This window comes from Heloderma suspectum, chromosome 4, assembly GCF_057233095.1.
Source record: "Heloderma suspectum isolate Gila_16-S chromosome 4, 16-S_ref, whole genome shotgun sequence".
Lineage (NCBI taxonomy): Eukaryota > Metazoa > Chordata > Lepidosauria > Squamata > Helodermatidae > Heloderma > Heloderma suspectum.
This window is the reverse complement of record NC_139461.1, coordinates 180,295,992-180,309,339: the sequence shown is the minus strand read 5'-3', so window position 1 is coordinate 180,309,339 and position 13,348 is coordinate 180,295,992. Positions and strand designations below refer to the sequence as shown.

Genomic DNA, 13,348 nt, shown 5'->3' with positions numbered 1-13,348 from the left:
GCAATATTTTATTCTGCGCATGGCATATTCCCGGCATGGACAATGCCTTAGCTGATGCATTGTCACGTAACCAGGTGCAGCGTTTCCGGGAACTGGCCCCTTGGGCGCGTGCCATACCGGACACCATGCCAGCCGCCCTTTGGGAGGTTGGCTGGAAGAGACAGAACAGGCTATCCTGCAATCCTTAGCCCCTAACACAAGAGACACTTAAGCCAGATCAGATGGGGAGTTCTTTTCCTTCCAGATGGCGGCACATCTTCCACAGTGTTGGCCAATTCCGGTCGATCACTTGCTTCAGTTTTGTGTTGATGCCCAACTCTGTGCATGTCTACTCAGAAGTAAGTCTTACTGAGTTCCATGCGACTTACTCCTACACATGTCAGCACCCCACTTGCCCCCAGCTCAGATTTGTATTTCCACATCCAGCTCATTAGCAAACCTCCTGTTAGTTATCTCACTGGGTGACTTTGGGCTGGACTCTAACCACTACATCATACTTCTGTTATGAAACTCATGAAGAAAAAGAGACAGTATAATGGAAAGTTCTTTCTGAAGCAGTCACACTTCACTTGTACAAATGCAGCATGAAGGGAAAGATCAGCAACCTTCCCTTTGTTGGAATGAAAAGCACACTCTGCACATGCTCAGGGAATGGACAAAATGAGGAATAAACATACCAGGAAATATGAAGAGCTATATTCTTCATGTGTGTGTGTGTGTGTGTAATCTCCCTCAATCCAGCTGTTCCCTGGGGAAAAAAAAAATACCCATTCACCCAAGGGTCTTCTGAGATAACTAACAGGAGGTTTGATAATGAACTGGATGTAGAAATACAAAGCTGAGCAGAGAGGAGAACCAACTCTGTGCATGTCTACTCAGAAGTAAGTCTTACTGAGTTCAATGCAACTTACTCCTACACATGTCAGCACCCCACTTGCCCCCAGCTCAGCTTTGTATTTCCACATCCAGCTCATTAGCAAACTTCCTGTTAGTTATCTCAGATAACTAACAGATAACAGGTAAGTTATCTCAGATAACTTGGGTGAATGCGGGGGGGGGGGTGTTTCCAGGGAACAGCTGGATGGAGGGAGATTCCACACACACACACATATATATACACACACACACACGCTAGAAGAATATAGTTCTTCATATCCCCTGGTATGTTTATTCCTCATTTGCATCGAGAGAAATGAGAGTGCATCGCTCAGGCACACCTAGGGCAGCCTTGTTTTGGGAAGCCCCGAGGAGGAGGAAGTGTTTTGGCTGAAAGTAATTACTGCACGTCTCAGGGCAGGGGAAAAAATACGTAAATATCTACAAAAAGTAGCCTTTCTTACGGAAGTTATGCAGAATTACGGCTGTCGGTACGGATTTATCTTCGTAATCCTTGGAGCAGAAAAAAAAAGAGGAGAATTCCGGGGGCTTGCGAATGACGGTACGGAGCACTGGCCGCAAACTGCGGAAGTCAAGTGGCACGGTAGGTACACAATTCTTACATCCCTAGATAGATGGGAGCAATTTTATCCGAAAAGTGTTTAAGAGGTTGCTGAGCTAGTCCAGGCCTACTACTAAGCATTCTGTTACCCCCCAACTGAGCAAAACCTTTTTGTAAATACAGCCCTAACCCTAAAACAGTCCTGCACAACTTTGTGACAGTAGTGATGAGCGAGAATTTTGTTTGCTTTATTTTTTTTACAAGAATTTACAAAAAAATGGCAAATTCTTCCATAAACAGGATGAAAAGAATTTAAGATTAAAAACAAACAAACAGGGAATGCATGTGAAACAGACAGATTTGTCTATCCAGGCAAATGGCTTAGAAATGGGTCTTAGAAATCTGGGGTTGAATCCCTGTCTATATGCAACCATGTGTGTGATGCTGAATTGGGGTTGCCACCTCTCTTTTTCTGACAGGTTTCTCAGCTTTAACAGCAATGCAGCAGGGAGGCACACAGCACAGCCTTCTCCATGCAGGGGATCGCTGTACTGATTGAATTTGCCCAGTGCAAACAGAAGAAAATTTAATTTCGTTTGTTGTTTGCTAAGAACTTACCAAACATCAGCACATTTTTTCATAAACAGGTGGAAAGAACTTGAGATACTTAAAAATCTAAAGTGGAAGAAACTGACAGATTTGTCTATCCCTACGGTGTGAGAGCAGTACTTTGCATTCAGGAAATGGATGAAAAACCCAGAAAACATTCCACAGTTTGCATTACTTGCATAGCTGATTTACAGAAAGTCCTCCCCTGTTGAATGTGCAGATTTTGATAGGAAGAAACAAAATTTTAAAAAATTCAGCTCAGCTCAATATGGGACAAGTTTTTTGCATATATCATGGGCAATGACAGGAATACTGAATATAGAAAACATCTCTCTCTCTCTCTCTCCCTCTGTCTCTCAGAAACACTAGGGATGAAACCACCTGAGTTTCTTTTAAAGAGCCAGGAAATTGTACATGTAAACCTTAGAGACATCTGAAAGGCAGTGAAACGACAGCAGCAGAGAGAAATGAAGGAAGACGATGGAAAGGAATTCTGTTAAAACAAACCTTCTCAGAAGGAAAGGAGAAGGTGAGAGCTGTTGTTTCCCTTAAGAGAAGCAATTTTAACTCTGCTACTAGAGGTTCTTGAAATCCTTAAAAGTGCCAATTTCCTTAGGGAATTTATTTGTAAAATGAAAACTGCTTACTCTTGAGTAATATCTTGGGAGTGAGTGATTTTTCATTTAGAAGCCTAAAAGTGAGTTTGAGGTACTCATGGAAGCCACCCCCCCCCCCCCGTGCCCACAGTGCTGTAATGAACTATCAGGACATACCAAAGGAAGAAAGTCATGGATCTGCCCAGAAGGGAGATGTGCAAGTCCCAGATGTAGAAACAGCTCATGGATCACTAAGTGGGCTAGTTCAGAATTCAGTGTGGCATAGCAGTGGGAGATCCTCAGCAAGGTTTAAAAGCACATGCCAAGATATATTCACAAATAATGTGGAAATAAATGGTGTATTTTAAGAGCAACTGTTGTGGTGACTTTCTAAAACATCTGATAGCAGGTGATGCTGAGCTGAATGTTCTCAAGGCGTTACCCCAAACAGAACGAACTTGAACTCTTAATACAGGAGGGAAATTATGACTTGATAGGTACAACTGAGACTTGGTGGGATGACTCTCATGACTGGAATACAGCAATTGAAGGATATAACTTGTTCAAAAAGAACAGGAGGAACAGAAAGGGAGGTGGGGTTTCATTGTATGTGAAAAATACATATCTCTGCACAAAAATACAGGAGGATGAGCGTGGCAGCCCCATCGAGATCATCTGGATCAAAATAAATGGAGCAAAGAATGAAAGGAACCTGGTGGTTGGAGTCTACTACCGGCCACCCAATCAAGGAGAAGATGAGGATGAAACTTTTGAAAAACAAATAGCCAATGTTTCAAGGAAGCATGATGTAGTAGTAATGGGGGACTTCAATTTCCCTGATATTTGTTGGGAGACAAATTCTGCAAAACATGGCCCCTCCAGGAAATTCCTGCCTTGTGTGCTGGATAACTTCCTCCTACAGAAAGTAGAGGAAGGAAATAGAGGATTGGCTATCCTTGACTTGATCCTAGGGATGTACGAAAGTCACTTACTTTTTAACGAAATTGATTCGAGGTGGGGGGAAGGCGCTCCGTCCCTCCCCCTGAAATTCTGGCCGGGAGGGAGGCACTCCATCCCTCCCCCCCTGAAATTCTGGCTGGGGGGGGGAGGTGCGCCATCCCTCCCCCCCGAAACCTGGCCGGCCGGGTCCGCAAATGGCGGTGGCCGTAGCCGCCGACGTTTGCGTCCCTGCATTCAGCCGTGATAGGCTACGTAAATGTTTACGTAGCCTATCACAGCTGAGTAAAAAAACACACACAAAAAACGCACATACGCAAATGGCGGCACCCATGGGTGCCGCCATTTGCATTCCTTATTTTGGCACGTCTTAGTCTACATAAACATTTATGTAGACTACGGTGAAAATAAGGGCAACGCAAATTGCGGAGCGTCTACGCTATTTGTGTTCCCCTTATTTTTGCCGTAGTCTACGTAAATGTTTACGTAGACTAAGATGTGCCAAAATAAGGAACGCAAATGGCGGCGCCCATGGGCGCCACCATTTGTGTATGCGTGTGTGTGGTTTTTTTTTACTCAGCCGTGATAGGCTACATAAACATTTACATAGCCTATCATGGTGTTTTTTAAAATTTAGCCGTGACAGGCTACATAAATCTTTACGTAGCCTATCACGTGTTTTTTTTTTTTTTAACTTGGGAATGGCGGCGGCGGCAGCCAGTCGGAAGACTGGCCGCCGCAGCCATCGCCGCCACACGGCCCCCGGAGCCACAGCCGCCGCCAGGAAGGTTCGCCGAAGGTAAGTCCCGTCCCGGGGGTGGCGGGGGGGTGGCAGACCGTTTCGCCACCAATTTCAGGGGGCCGAATGCGCTGGCATTCAGCCTCTCCAAGATTCGTGGTGAAATTCTCTGACATCCTTACTTGATCCTAACCAACAGAGATGACTTAGTGGATGAAGTAGCAGTTACAGGAACTCTGGGGGAAAGTGACCATGTTATACTTGAGTTCTTGGTTCTAAAGGAAGCAAAAGCCGAGTGCATTCAAACACATACCCTGGATTTTAGGAAAGCTGATTTTAATAAACTCAGAACAATGATATGTAAGGTCCCATGGCAAACGACTCTAATGAGAAAAGGAGTCCAAGATGGGTGGGAGCTTTTAAAAAAGGAAATTATCAAGGCACAATTACAAATAATTCCAACAAGAAAAAAAGGTAGATGAGAACAGAAGAAACCAATGTGGCTTCACAAAAAGCTTAGAGATGACCTGAAAACAAACAAACAAAAAAAAGGGACACATATAAGAAGTGGAAGGAAGGCCAAGCAACAAAGGAAGATTACAGGTAGGTAGCACAGAATTGCAGGGATAGCATCAGGAATGCTAAAGCTGAGAATGAGCTGAGGTTAGCAAGGGATACTAAAAGCAACAAAAAAGCTTTCTTCAGCTACGTGCATAGTAAAAGACAGAGGAAAGAAATGGTGGTTCAACTATTAAGTAAGGATGGCAAAATGATAACAAATGACAAAGAAAAGGCAGAAATGCTCAATTCCTACTTTGGCTCAGTCTTCTCTTGAAAGAGGGTCTATGACTCCCCCTGGCAAAGGCCAAGTACAGGCTGAAGGAGCGGGATTGCAGCTTTAGATTGATAGGCATATGGTCAAGGAACACCTAATTACTTTGAATGAGTTCAAATCTCCAGGGCCAGATGAACTGCACTCTAGAGTAATAAAGGAACTGGCAGAAGAACTCTCAGAGCCACTATCTATTATCTTTGAGCAATCATGGAGGATGCGTGAAGTGCCAGATGACTGGAGGAGGACTAATGTTGTCCCTATCTTCAAAAAGGGTAAAAAGGAGGAACCTGGGAACTACAGACCAGTCAGTCTGACATCAATCCCTGGGAAAATTCTGGAGCAGATGATAAAGCAATCCATCTGGAAGCACCTTGAAAACAATGCAGTGATTACTAGGGATGTCAGAGAATTCCACCACTGATCTCAGTGAGGTCGAATGCCAGTGCATTTGGCCCCCTGAAATCTGTGGCAGAACGAAGCCCCTGCCCCCTCAACCCACGAAAGGCGTGCGAAACGGAGCACTTACCTGCTGCCGTCTGTGCGGACTTGCGAATGGCGGCCGCCCTGTGGCCACCATTTGCTTCTTCATCATAGCCGTGATAGGCTACGTAAGTATTTCCACAGCGTGTAACGGCAAGCCAAAACAAAACAAAACAAAAAAACAGCATACGCAAATGGTGGCGGCTATGGCGGCCACCATTTGCGTTCCCTATTTTTAGCCGTTTTAGCCTACGTAAATATTTACATAGGCTATTACAGCGAAAAAAAGCAGAACGCAAATAGTGTAGTAGGCGCCATTTGCGTTCCTTTCCCCCCCTCCGTTTTAGTCTACGTAAACATTTACGTAAGCTATTACGATGGGGAAAAAAAGGAACGCAAATAGTACCCACTACTAGGGATGTACGAAAGTCACTTACCTGTTCGCGGATTATGTTGATGGTGGGGGGGGAGGCATTCTGTCCCTCCCCCCGGAATCCTCGCCGGGGGGCGAGGCGCTCCGTTCCTCCCTCCCGGAATACTCCGCGGCCAGCTGTGCTCTGTGGCAGTTCCGTGGAGTAGCCGGCCAGGCTCGGCCAGGCCAGAGCTGTCCACAGCTGGATTTCGGGCTGCGGAGGGCTCTGGGTAACAAACAACAACCACGTACGCAAATGGCGGCAGCTACAGCCACCGCCATTTGCATTCCTTATTTTTGCCCCCTTAATCTACGTAAATATTTACATAGACTATGATGGCGAAAATAAAGGGGAACTCAAATAGCGTAGCGGGCGTTATTTGCGTCCCTTTTTCATTCGCTGTTTTAGCCTACGTAAATATTTATGTAGGCTAAAATGGCTAAAAATAGGGAACGCAAATGGCAGCCACCGTAGCCGCCGCCATTTGTGTATGCTGTTTTTTGTTGTTGTTGTTGTTGTTTTTGGCTTACTGTGATAGGCTACGTAAATACTTACATAGCCTATCATGGCAGCTTCGCTGGACGCAAATGGTGGCCTGAACGGCGGCTGCCATTTGCGTCCATAGCAGCCTGTCCGTGGCCACCGCGGATGTCCCTGGACGAAACCAGGTAAGTCTTTCATACATCCCTAGTGATTGCTCGAAGCCAACATGGACTTTTCAAGAACAAATCCTGCCAGACGAGTCTGATCTCATTTTTGGATCAAGTAACCTCCCTTGTGGACCGTGGGAATGCTGTAGACATCATATACCTCGACTTCAGCAAAGCTTTCAACAAGGTGCTCCATGATATCCTGATGAGCAAACTAGCTCAAAGTGGCCTAGATGAAACAACGATCCGGTGGATCCACAGTTGGCTACAGAATCGGACTCGAAGAGTGCTTATCAATGGGATCTTCCCAAATTGGGGAGAGATAACGAGTGGGCTACTGCTGGGCTCAGTCCTGGGCCCAGTGCTCTTCAACATTTTTATTAATGACTTGGAGGAGGAGGTGCAGGGAATGCTGATCAAATTTGCAGATGATACAAAATTGGGCGGGATAGCTAATACTTTGGAAGACAGAAACAAAATTCAAAGTGATCTTGATAGACTGGAGCGCTGGGCAGAAAGCAACAGAATGACATTTAATAGGGATAAATGCCAAGTTCTGTACCTCAGAAAAAAAAACCAAATGCACAGTGACTAGATGGGGGATACGCAATCAACAACACTACACGTGAGAAGGATCTTGGAATTGTTGTCGATCACAAGCTGAAGATGAGCCAACAATGTGATGTGGCTGCAAAAAAGGCCAATGCTCTTTGGGGCTGCATTGATAGAAGCATAGCTTCCAAATCCTGGGAAGTACTAGTTCCCTTCTACTTAGCACTGGTTAGGCCTCATCTGGAGTACTGTGTCCAGTTCTCGGCACTGCACTTTAAGAAGGATGCAGACAAGCTGGAGAGGGTTCAGAGGAGGGCAACAAAGATGATCAGGGGATTGGAAACCAAGTCCTATGAAGAGAGTCTGAAAGAACTGGGCATGTTTAGCCTTGAGAAGAGAAGACTGAGGGGAGATATGATAGTGCTCTTCAAGTACTTGAAAGGTTGTCACAGAGAGGAAGGCCAGCATCAATTCTTGATCATCCCAGAATGCAGGACACAGAATAATGGGCTCAAGTTACAGGGAGCCATATTCCAGCTGAACATCAGGAAAAAAGACTTGACTGTTAGAGCAATACGACAATGGAACCAATTCCCTAGGGAGGTGGTGGGCTCTCCCACACTGGAGGCCTTCAAGACGAGACTGGACAGCCATCTGTCAGGGATGCTCTGACTTAGATTCCTTCATTGGGCAGGTGGTTGGACTCAATGATCCTGTAGGCCCCTTCCAACCCTACTATTCTACAATTCTATGAACTCCTCCAAATCTTTGCATTGCACAAGCAGTTATGCATTACATGTACAGAACTGGTTGTGCAAGCGCAATGCACAACTGGTTGCACAACTAGTTCTGCAAGCAAAATGCACAACCACTTGCACAACTGCTTGCACAAATGTAATTTTAGTTGGATCCTCCCCTTGCATATAATTTGGAACCTAATTTCTGCTAGTGCAACAACATCATTTGCGCTAGCGGAATAGCATAGTTGGATACTGCCCTCAGACAAGAACCTTTGGATCAGGGAGGTGAAATGGGGGTTGAACCCCACATCAGTTTTTAGGACCATTATGTCAAATGTTGGCCCATTATTGTCGACACTGACTAGTAGCAGTTCTCCAGGGTTTCAAGCAGGATACTTTCGTAGCCTTATCTGGAGACGCCAGTGATTAAACCAGGGGCCTTCTACATGTAAAACATGTGCTCTATGACTGAGCCACCCCATTCCTAGTAGGGAATGGTGTCCACTGGAAGGTAATGGGTAAGAGGAGCTCCAGTCACATTTGAAGCAGCAGCAGCAAAACCAAGTATATATAAATTAAAAAAAAACACTGTTGCAACCAAAGTAATTTCTCTCTGGACCATTTGCCTCTGTATCCCCTTATATCGGGGTCCCTTTCCCCCCCCCACAATTCTCAAATTAAAATTGATTTTTAATTTTTGTGAACAGCCCAGAGAGCTTCAGCTATTGGATGGTATAGAAACAAACGAACAAACAAACAAACAAACTAAAAATTTCAACCTGAAATGTTGCCTTATCTTTAGGGGTGAGGAATGAATGACTGTGCTTGGGGTAGGGATGTACAGACTGTATAAAATCCACTCTGTATTTCGTGGATTGTCAGGTGCCTTCTGTTCTATCATCCTCCCACAGAAGGATGTGAATATTCTTTTTGTCATGCAGAAAGATTCGCAAATAATTACGTAAGTATCGACGTATTTACATGATTTACCTCAGTACGTAACATTTAGCGTATTGTCCCCATTCCTTTCAATGTTTCCTCAGCAGAAACTTGCATATTTTCCTACAAATATTTATGCGTAAATTTTGGGAAAGTTAAAAAAAATTATCCAAAAGCCCATGACTCCATGCAGGGTCCTGAAGGGGTCACTCTGTAGCAGATTCCCCAGGTCAGATTATTAGAAATCTGAGCTCATTTTAGTCCATCTCAAGTATCTCCAGTAGGGATGTACGGAAGTCACTTACCTTTCTGCAGATTCTGTTCATGGGGGGGAGGCGTTCTGTCCCTCCCCCTGGAATCCTCGACGGCGGGGAGGCAATCCGGTCCTTCCCCCCCCGGAATCCTTGACAGGTGGCTGTGCTCTGCGGCAGCTCCGCGGAGCAGCCAGCCAGGCCAGGGCCATCCGCAGCCAGATTTCTGGCCGTGGTGGCTGCTGGGTAACCTCCCCCAAAACAACCGCATACACAAATGGCGGTGGCTACGGCCGCCGCCATTTGCGTTCCTTATTTTTCGCTGTCTTAGTCTACGTAAATATTTACGTAGACTATTACGGCAAAAATAAAGGGGAACGCAAATAGCGTAGTGGGCACTATTTGTGTCCCTTTTTGATTTGCCGTTTTAGCCTACATAAATATTTACGTAGGCTAAAACGGTGAATCAAAAAGGGATGCAAATAGCACCCACTACGCTATTTGCGTTCCCCTTTATTTTTGCCGTAATAGTCTACGTAAATATTTACGTAGACTAAGATGGCGAAAAATAAGGAACGCTATTGGCGGCAGCCATAGCCGCCACCATTTGCGTACGCCGTTTTTTTTTTTTTTTTACCAGGATGTGATAGGCTACGTAAGTCTTTACGTAGCCTATCATGTCTCTGTAAAAACCAAACAAACAAACAAACGCCAGATTGCAAATTGTGGTGGTGGCGGCAGCTGGTCAGAAGACCAGCCACTGGAGCCGCCGCCGCCCGGAACATCCGCCCCAGGTAAGTCTTGTCCCTGGGGGGATCCGTGGGGGGGGGGGTAGCAGGCCGTTCCGCCACAGATTTCTGACATCCCTAATCTCCAGCATCCCTAGCTTGAGGCCAATCATGTGGAATGTCCTTGTGGTATTCTTGCCATCTCCTAGTGAGAATTTCCCTTCACAAGGGCCTTTCTCACCCCTAGCAGGGACCACCTTCTCTCGCACACACAGGGTTTTGCTGCCACCAAGTCCTTTAAGGCTTAAGTCCAACCCTTTATTCAGTCCTCTCTCTGTGAGGACACACAGACTTTACCTATAACCATGTACTGTTCCCTTTACCTCTTCTCCTTACGTAGCCAAGAGCAGAAGGCGTAGGACTTGGTTTAACAACGAAAACCTTATTAATTATAGTAGTATGTTGTTGAATCATAAACTCTTAATGGGTCTGTCAACATACACTCTCTCATACACAAGCTTCAAAATCACCACAGACCCCCCTCTCTCTGTTCTTAATCCTACAATTCTGTCTCTCACAAATCCTAACCATCTCACATCAAATCGCTATCCTAACTCTGACCTTATCCCTCACTATCTCTATCTGACTCTCTCAACGCAGAACACAGTTTTATACAGTACACGCTCTTCACCCCACCTTCGGTCTCTCAGCCAATCATCGCACATATGCAAATCCACCATTCCCCCAGTCACTCATCTCTCTCACCATAGACTTACCATAAAATGCAGAGATATAACAGGAATACTTTATTTATTTATTTATTACATTTATATCCCACCATTTTTCCTCTTTAAGAAACCCAAGGAAGTGTACATAATCCTCCTCCTCTCCATTTTATTCTCACAATAACAACTCTGTGAGGTAGGTTGGGCTGAGAGCCTGTGACTGGCCCCAAACACCCAGTGAGCTTCATGGCCGAGTGAGTGGGGACTAGAACCCGGGTCTCTGAAGTCCCAGTTCAACTCTTGAATGATAATCATAACCATGGACTTTCTATACATACAGATTTTGAAATGTCCTCTTCTTACTGCTCCAACTAGAACTGGCCCAACATTTCTCAGAAGACGTTTTGAGAAAATTTCAAAGCTGTTCCTTGTTTCATCACATCCCAAGAAAAAGAAGGACACTTCACAGAATTGTTTCAGAATATTCTCCACCATTTTTATTTTTATTTTTTTGGTTGGGGGTAGTGGTAGCCATGATATACTGTATACACATACACACACAGACCTGTTTTGCACATAACAACAATTCCTGCATTGTTTAATCCAGGAATTGCCATGGCTGAGTTGGGGCAAACAGGTGTGCTGCCCCCTACCTACACGCTGATCACATCAGCTTTCAATTGACAACCCAGGATACTACCCACACCTTCTAGATTGATACACATTTAAAGAAAGCATGTTTTGGCACTTATAAGTGTCAATGAGCCTTCACAGACCTAACCACAGATATAACTTACATATCATTGCGCGATACCACACGAAACAAACTAGTTTTCAATGGATTCACTTCACATATTCAGCAGATGCCAGTTAACAAAGACTGAATAATCAAATGACAATGTGTTTGTATGTGTGTACAAGCTGAGAAAGAGAAAGAGAGTAAGTACAGACACTTTGACCATAGCTCACTGCGCAGTTCAAGATCGGAAGTGCACCCTTGTCTAGCCAGAAATAAAAATGCTTAGCACAGTTCATAGAACTTTTTGTAATGCTAGTTTGACTCTGTATAGAGCTACTTAATCCTCTAATTTCTATGCACAGTAATTAAGGTTTTGATTATGGTACACATCTTAGAATGAATTGTTACTACTTCCTATGGAAACTAAAATTAGTGCCATCTTTCTGCTAACCGCATTACATTGCAAATGTGCACCATAAAATAAAAGGCAGAAATTGTATTACTGTTCTTTCTACCTCCATATATTTCTAAAAGTTGATATACGGTGTGATAATTAAGGAAGGGGAAACTTACCTATATTAATTATAGAAGCATTAAGGGGGGGGGCTACCCAGCAGTCTGCTTTTAATTTTAAATGCACCAGCAGATGCTGAGGGTATTACAGGTCTGTTAATTTCCCTGGAATTACATTTGCCTTTTTAAACTGTCAAACATTTCTCATAAGTAAAAAAAGAAAAAAAAGAGAGAAGAAAAAGAAAGAAGAACCCAGGATCTCAAAACATACAACACCATTGTAACAAAATGGAAGGTGATTTCCTCTGCTAAATGTAGATTATGGATTTCCATTGCAGTTTAGACCAGGAGCACCACTGCAGAGTTGGAAGAGGGGGATTCCACTTGTCATGGTGCATATTTTATCAAGGTCCAGCAACCCACCGTTTTAAACATTTAGGGCTAGTTGGTAGGTTAGAAACCTACAGGCTTTTTCTATCGCCACTCAAGCCTCCTTCCTTCCCCCTTCCTGAAGCCTCTGCTAGACAGACAAAATTGCCCATTAAGCTAAAATGTGGAGAGGGAAGCATGAGGTGCCTCCCTCTCTGCATAGGATACTTGGAGACCTCCAAGTTCAGGGACTTACAATTACCCAGGGTACACCTGATAGGACTGCACCCTAAGTTAGTCATGACTAGGTCTGCAAGTCAGGGGTGGGCAATATGTAGCCCCCCAGATGTTTTTGCCTACAACTCCCATCATCTCTCACCATTGGCTATGCTGGCTAGGGCTCATGGGAGTTGTAGGCCAAACAACTACAAGTTGCCCACCCATGCTGTAGACCTATGGACAGTTACGCAGGAAGAAGTCCCAAGTTACTGCTGAGTAATGGTGCATAGGATATTGTACTAAAAAGCTTGCAATGCTATGCACCTTTATGTGGGACTAAGTCCCATTCTGTCCGCTCTTGTCCTAGCTCTGAGACAGGCTGCAGTGTGCTCCCAGTTTGGTACAGGTGGACCAGGATCAGAAGGACCAGAGACACAGTCACAGATAGGCTGGAGGTCAGGCATTGCAGATGGGGACTAAAGGTCTGCAGTCAGAGCCATGCAGAAGGTTGAATTCCAAGACAGCAAATAGAGCAAGGACGGGCAAACCTGCCAAGCTCAATTTTGGTCTATCCCTCATTTTTCCAGCACTAAGTTTGTTCCACCATGAGTCTGTATCAGGTTGTGAACTTTTTGTAGTTCACAAAAAAATGTGCAAAAATGGGTATGCATTTCTGTGTACATTTTTGGGGTCAGAAGCCAATAAGAGGGCAAAGACAGTTCAGATGATCACTTAGCTGTAACGGCTTTGGGCCCTTCCAATTAGCTTGAAGAGACAGGTGAAGGGCACTCAAATATTCATGACAGTATTGTTTAGAGGGCAGCATTTTCCCAGGACCTGGTCTGCCTAGGGATGT

General features: G+C 44.7%; 1 long non-coding RNA gene across 1 annotated transcript; it reads left to right on the top strand.

Moving 5' to 3' along the window:
• Positions 1 to 1,249: 1,249 nt before the first annotated feature.
• Positions 1,250 to 11,889, top strand: LOC146347812 (uncharacterized). The gene is made up of 4 exons (XR_014789898.1): positions 1,250 to 1,480; positions 2,408 to 2,576; positions 8,921 to 8,970; positions 11,028 to 11,889. It is a non-coding gene; the product is annotated as an uncharacterized LOC146347812 (long non-coding RNA).
• The last annotated feature ends 1,459 nt before the right edge of the window (positions 11,890 to 13,348 follow it).